Below are 7,538 nucleotides of genomic sequence, written 5' to 3'. Positions count from 1 at the left end.
GTTTATAGCAATATGTGCAATTGCATAGACTTGAACAACCATCAATCACTTAATTAACCCTTGCATTGAGTTCCTCAATGAGGTTAAATTATATTAAATGCACCTGTTCAGCTAGAATCTGAAAGTAATTGCATTGCCTGTGTAAGGGGTTCCCTTTGTTGTCTGGTTGTTGATTGGCCAGAAGTTCAGTAGTCATTGAAGTGGTGTTTTGGGAAGCCAATGGTTGGGCGTTGGCTGAAGATGCAGAGTTGTGGGCTGGTTTAATTTTTGAGGTGGTCACAGACTTGGAGACACAGAGTTGCAAAACTCAGAACACAAAATTCTCAACAGAAAATGAAATAAAATAAATAAAAGAACAAAAAGAGTAAAGTTTGATGAGACTAGGTGCATTTCGCCTCATGGTTTTGGAGGAGCAGCTGGCGTGTAAGAATATAATGTTTTTTACAAAGTATTAATTGATAGAAATGTTTAAAGCATGAATTTTCACACTCATACATGCCCAACATGAATATAATACTCTAAACTATTCAATAGCTATTCAAAATACATACTCAATAAGTGATTAGGACATGATAGTCAAATGTGTAGGTTACATACTGTACATGATATCAAGAGCTTTTGATCGTGCTTACGATCATGGATTTACATGTGATCTCTTTGACCATCAATCTGGTTACTTGACCCAAAATTGAAAATCTCCTTCCTGAGTTAGTATGATCATTGTGTTCTTTTGTGTCAATGTTAAAACCTATTCTGTGAAAGAGTTCGTTGGTCAGGCTTGCTTCAGACTGGCTGGCACTAGAAACTGATAACTAACTAGTCTAGAAGTCCAGTTATTATATTATGTACTATAATTTATTTAATTTCCTAGCTTTCATACTGAGTGCCAGAAGTTTGGCATTTTAGTCTTTGTAAAAAATAAAAAAGTTAATCAGTGCTCTGCATATTTCTGTATCTGCTAGAGCAGAATTAAAATATATTAAGAGATAAAGGGCAGTGAGTTAACCATTGCAGAGCAGTTTAACAGGTCTCACTTCATCAATAATGGAGGCCAACTGCAAAGGACTGTTTGGAAAAACTGTGTAATTGTGTTCACATTAAGCTGTCATCCAATGTCTTCATGGTGGAATCTGTGCTTGTCTGAAGAGGCACTTGACATTTTGTGATCACTCAATAGATACATTAAGAAATGTGTGCTTTTGATTTCGCTCAGCTTCTGTTCAGTTAAATATCCAACTTAAAGTGTTATCATCTGTGTGGAATTTGTTTTAGATTAGTCTTGAGGCAGGGGCATGTGAGAAGAAAGAAGGATTATTTTGCTCTTAAACTCATAAGCTTAGAGCAGAAATGAAGATCCAAGGAGATGAACACATTCGTCCCTCAGCATTCCACTTTCCTGTTGCATTCAAGCCCTTCTGAAGCATGTCTCCAGCAGTGCGCCATCATTAGCATAATAACTGCCTTCATCTGAATAAAGCAGCTACTGAATTGTGGGAAATCTTCAAAGGAGGGATCAAGCTTTGAAGGTAGCTGGGGTGGCTTCAAACACTGTCAACATGCTGATCCCTATGGGCACCGTGGACATGGTGATTGTTTCTTTTCTTCCAGGGGTTTCAACCTTGTGACATCTTCTCTTGGAGAACATGATTTCCTATATCAGGGATTCTGATCACACAGAAAACCTTATGACATCGATCAAAATGCTCAGAGAGGTGATGAGATTCTATGATATAATGTACCATTATCAGAGCGGTGTCAGGTGAAAAATTATTCTTCAGATATTTGATGGTACATTGAGATTTCAGGATTTTAGGGGTCGACTGATGTGATGTATGTAGCTTAACCTTAATAACAACACAAACTGCACATGGCAGTGTGTTTCTTGATTATTTACTGGGGACATGTGAAGCTCAGTCTCAGCAGGTGTTTATTAGGCTTCGTCCCTGACTGACAGATTAAAAGAGATCCACAAATAAATCCCCCCACAATTTCCAGAGCACCATGGAAAAGCTCCAAAACAATCAATTTATGCAGCATTCTGCAGTTTGTTGATTTGTAGGAAGAGGATTAAAAGGTACTTTGAGCAGCGAACACAAAGATTGTGATAAAGCCAGTAGGCACTTTTAATCAAGCTAGGCTTCCTGAAAGTATACAGGAGGCATAGTCTGGAAACTTTGGAAAGTACTGCGTGCCATTTTAAGAGAAGGACTGGTACTGTGATTGTGTGCCTCTGATGCTCTGCATATTTATGAAACACACGCAGACTAAGAAGGCCTTTTATTATTTATTTCAGATTAAATGCTCGAATACAGTCACATGCAAGTGGATTTAAAGTATAGGTTGTGCATGTATGTACTGGCATATTTAGGATGGGACTTAAAGACACCGTAATTTAAAGGTGATGAATACAAGATTTGATTTTATTCTCGTACTCAGTTTATTGTACAGTACATTGACTACTATACATATACCATTAATGGGTTTCCCCCAAAAGGGTAAACATTAAGCCTACAAAGCACCATCAAAACATTTAGAGTGATGTCAGATGTGTCAATCTCTTTCCAGCTCAAGCAATGACAAATGTTTGGGGTGTGGTAACTATTAGCAGGCCGAGTCAGAGGGGTTTTAGCTGGCGTGGCACCATAGCTGATGTGTTACAAAAGAAGAATCAAGATTCAGATAAACACACGCACATGCACAAGCACATGCACACATATTTATGGTGGCCGAGAGAGCTCAATCCACTGCAACACAAGAAAACACAAGCACATAGAAAAAAAACACCAGCAAATCAAGAAAACATCTGCATCACTTTGTCAGCACTTGCGCTGCAAATACTTCATAATTAACACGCTTCAGCTTGCAAGTAGCATTAACCATGGTTTTATTATAGTAACAAATTAGTACATGAAACATTTATTTATTTATTTAATTGTTAAACCATGGTTAAATTTCGTAATAGAAGTTGTAAAAGTAAGTTAGCCAACTTACATAACATATCACATTATCAACATATCAACATTTTTTTAACTAAAGAAACATATGATCAGGATGTTAAAACAAATAAAAATCTCACCTTTCTAAGAAGACACAATCCAAGAAGTTGAGTCCTTAGCCATCTAAAAAAATAAATAATATTTAAAAAAAAAAAAAACTAAAAATACACTTCCATTTACATTTGACCCTCTAGCACTCTCTATTCTAATTCTAAGAAAGAAAAAAAAACACGACTCTCTAACACTTGGACAATTTCTATTCTTATTACTTGTCTTCTTTAAAAAATAATGTTAATGACTAAATGTAACCGCTAAATGACTAAATGTAATTGTAAATCAAGCCTATACGATACAGATTTGTCACTTGTTGCAGTTCCCTTATACTTTTACGATGTGGTCTGTGTGTATTTGCAGCACGTTTCTGTATTTGATTGTATTGGTAGTATTTGCTGTGCATTTCTGTGTTTGACTGTGTTGCTAGTATTAGCCAGAGGCGGACAGAGTACACAGTTTCATTACTTGAGTAAAAGTACAGATACCCCTTGCAAAATTTTACTCAAGTACAAGTAAAAGTACTACAGTCAGATGTGTACTTAAGTAAAAGTACTGAAGTACTTGTTTTTAAAAGTACTTGAGTATCAAGAGTACAAGAGTACATTTTTTAAATATTACATTACTACTGCCACAGTGCTTACATTTATGTACAGAAACGTCCTACATGGAGTTATGAAAAATTGTAATGTTAATACCTTGGAGAATGTAAAAGGAATTGAAAGTAAAATCAAGTCATTTTCATCTTTTTACCATGTTGCTTTATTTAATATTTCTCACTTGCCCACAAGGCAATAGCACAATGGCAATGCTCTGACAAACCGGTGCAAGAGTTTTAATGGAATTTTTGCACCCTCCAATTTTTGTTTAGGTCAGTGTACAAAGAAGGGAACATAAAATTCAGTTCCTTTGAGTGACAGTATTAAGCCCCTTCCTCTCACATTGACATACCGGCAAAGGCAGGAGAAAATACTTTCAGCTGAATAACACCATTCTCACACACACAATCTATGTGTGACAACTCTGCACTACTGTGTGTACAACTCTGTGTACTGTACTTTAATTCAATCAAATGTCATGAAGTCTTTGGCGGAAAGCTGAAAGTGATTGCTGATATGCTTTCCCAATCAGAGGCGCCTGCAAAATCCAATCACGTTTGAAAGGGTTTCCGAGATTTTTCTTTTTTCCTTTTTCTTTCGTCGCACAAATTTTTTAGCGGATAGGCGTTTTCGTCTACACAAATCTGGCGTTTTGGAAGAGTGAAACCGATGTTTTTTTTAACTGGGTCCCAGAGTGGCGAATCCCTGAAAATATGACGTCATCAGCCCACGTCTCGCCCCTATTCAAACACCACTACGTCACGTAACAGCAACAAAAACATGAACAAACACTGAACGATTGTATTTTTTATTAACTAACATTACAGTTTTTTCAGTCATTAACAAGCGTTTGTCCAAGCAATTAAACACAATTAGCACAGCATCTGTCTATTGTGGCCATACCATTCACACATTTCATGTCGTTTTCACACAATATGGAGTCATTGAACACATTTTCAAAGTGCTTACATTTTCTTAACAGACAAGCTATACCTCCCAACAAAATTATGGATTGTTTTTGTAGTATTTACGAATGTTAACACACAGCACCCCACAATAGCAAAACCAATGTTCCAAACCTTAGATACAATATAAATCAGTTCAAAAACAATATATCTTAGCTGATAATATACAAACAATTGATTAATTGACACAAAGCTGATTTATGTTGTGTAAATTGGGCCAACCACAGCTGATTCCAATCTGGTTTAGACTCAATGACAGGGGTTATTTTTTTTCTATTACACTCACAATTATACAACAAAAGGAGGACTTTGAGGAGTGATGTTTTTGCAAACAGAAACAGAAAAAGACAAACACTGTAATGTCTGGACAAGGAAGAGTAAGAGCAAGGGGCCCAGGGAGAAGAGCAGGCCCAGTGAGAGATGCAGTGAGAAGAGCAGGCCCAGTGAGAGATACAGTGAGAAGAGCAGGCCCAGTGAGAGATACAGTGAGAAGAGCAGGCCCAGTGAGAGATACAGTGAAAAGAGCAGGCCCAGTGAGAGATGCAGTGAGAGGAGCAGGAGCAGTGAAAGGAGCAGGAGCAGTGAGAGATGCAGTGAAAGAAGCAGGAGCAGTGAGAGATGCAGTGAAAGGAGCAGGAACAGTGAGAGATGCAGTGAGAGGAGCAGGATCAGTGAGAGATGCAGTGAGAGGAGCAGGAGCAGTGAGAGATGGAGTTAGAGAAGCAGGAGCAGTAAGAGATGCAGTGAGAGGAGCAGTAGCAGTGAGAGATGCAGTGAGAGGAGCAGGAGCAGTGAGAGATGAAGTGAAAGGAGCAGGAGCAGTGAGAGATGCAGTGAAAGGAGCAGGAGCAGTGAGAGATGCAGTGAGAGGAGCAGGATCAGTGAGAGATGCAGTGAGAGGAGCAGGAGCAGTGAGAGATGGAGTTAGAGAAGCAGGAGCAGTAAGAGATGCAGTGAGAGGAGCAGTAGCAGTGAGAGATGAAGTGAAAGGAGCAGGAGCAGTGAGAGATGCAGTGAGAGGAGCAGGAGCAGTGAGAGATGGAGTTAGAGGAGCAGGAGCAGTGAGAGATGCAGTGAGAGGAGCAGGAGCAGTGAGAGATGCAGTGAGTGTTTTTTGTTTTTTTAGTCCCCCCCCCCTCCTTTTTATATCTGGGCTTTTTGCTGTTGTTTTTTTTTTCAGAATGCTCTTATGTGTTTCATGGATATTTTGTTCACTGTAAGCAATACTGTAAAACCTTTTCTGTTCTATCATACCATGTTTCTACTGTACCTCCTGCAGTAAACAGTAAAAGAAAAAAATTGCTTTTTACTGGAATGTTTTTGAATGTGAACATTACTGTACATTTGGACATACAGTTCCTAACCAAGAAATTTAGTGTAAAACGGTGAGTTGAATGTTTTGCATGCAAACACCTGTAAAACTGAAACATAAAACTCTATGCAGTTTTTGTAATGTCAACAATAGCCAGTATTTTGAAACCTGGTGTACTTTGATTGACTGCATGTACCTTGTGAGGTGAAAACAATTGTTATTCTTTTACAGAATAATTTAATTTTGAGTCTGATTTCCAGTGTTTTGGTAAAGTTAATGTGTGCAGAGAAAGATGTGTTCTATTTTGAAAGGAAGATTAAGTATATATTTAACAAAATGTGTTTTTGATAAGAAAATTATCAATTTGGCCAATTGTGTTTTGTAGGTGTGAGTCTGTGTTAAGAGTTTAGAAAAAGTATCTGAAGTATGGTTAAGCGCTTCTTAACATGTTCCATGTTCGTTTGTGTACCACGAGCAAGATTTATGAGCAAATCCATGTCTTCTCCTTTTTAAGTGTATCTACTGTATGTGGCAGAATTACAGCGCCACATGCTGGTCTGGAATGTATACTACATCGTTTTGTGGTTTCGTGTGGACGGACGCGGATATTTCTTTAGACGAGGGAAAAAAGATCGGATTGGGGTAAGCTCCGTCTCCTTGTGGATGGGGCCGAAGAAGTAACAGGTACTTACGGTTATAGACAGAAATGTAGCGGAGTAAAGAGTACAATATTTGCCTCTCAAATGTACTTGAGTAAAGTCATGAGTACTCCCCAAAAATGATAATCGAGTAAAGTACAGATCCCTCAAAATTGTACTTAAGTACTGTACTCAAGTAAATGTACTCCGTTACTGTCCGGCTCTGGTATTTGCTTTGCATTTCTGTGTTTGACTGTGTTGCGACTATTTGCAGCATGTTTCTGTGTTTGATTGTGTTGCGATTTATTTGCAGCATGTTTCTGTGTTTGATTGTGTTGCGACTATTTGCAGAATGTTTCTGTGTAGGGACGCACGATCATGATTTTTCATGGTCGATTCCGATACCGATTTTTTACAAGCAAACTGGCCGATTCCGATACCGATTTCCGATTTTTTTTTTTTTTTTTTTTTTTTTTAATCTTTAAGCAACAAACAAGAAAGAAGGAAAGTGTGCATAAACAAGATGTTTATTTGATATTTAATAGGCCAAACTGGCTTTTGGCTATTGAAAACAATAACCATAACCATTTGAAATTAATGCCAGTAACTGCACAGTAAGTGTAAGTAGGCTACATTTAATACAAACATAGATGGTACAGACATAAGCACTTAGCATTTGTTTTTGAATTGGGTTGAAACTACATAGAACTGGCCTCAAATGAAAAGATTAACTGTAACCATGTGAAATTAAAGGCAGTAACTGCATAGTTCTACAATCCAAGCAATACAATCAACACACATTCAATAAGAGGTTTCTAAATCAGCATTCAGTCTTTGTTTAAGTTTTTAAATTTGGTTTTAAATAAAAAGAAAAGGTATTTACCAGTGAGACTAAATAAAAGTATGCTATATAAATACATTATTCCAAAATGTTAAAATCAAATAATGTTGGTGCGAATAAAACAAAGAAGCAAAGT

General features: G+C 37.5%; 1 long non-coding RNA gene across 1 annotated transcript; it reads left to right on the top strand.

Moving 5' to 3' along the window:
• The first annotated feature begins 1,395 nt into the window (after positions 1-1,395).
• Positions 1,396-2,506, top strand: LOC132152444 (uncharacterized). Its single transcript, XR_009436512.1, has 2 exons — positions 1,396-1,526; positions 1,609-2,506. It is a non-coding gene; the product is annotated as an uncharacterized LOC132152444 (long non-coding RNA).
• Positions 2,507-7,538: the final 5,032 nt, after the last annotated feature.

Source organism: Carassius carassius, chromosome 11, assembly GCF_963082965.1.
Source record: "Carassius carassius chromosome 11, fCarCar2.1, whole genome shotgun sequence".
Taxonomy (NCBI): domain Eukaryota; kingdom Metazoa; phylum Chordata; class Actinopteri; order Cypriniformes; family Cyprinidae; genus Carassius; species Carassius carassius.
The sequence above is the reverse complement of the archived record's forward strand: the minus strand, read 5'-3'. Positions and strand labels throughout refer to the sequence as shown.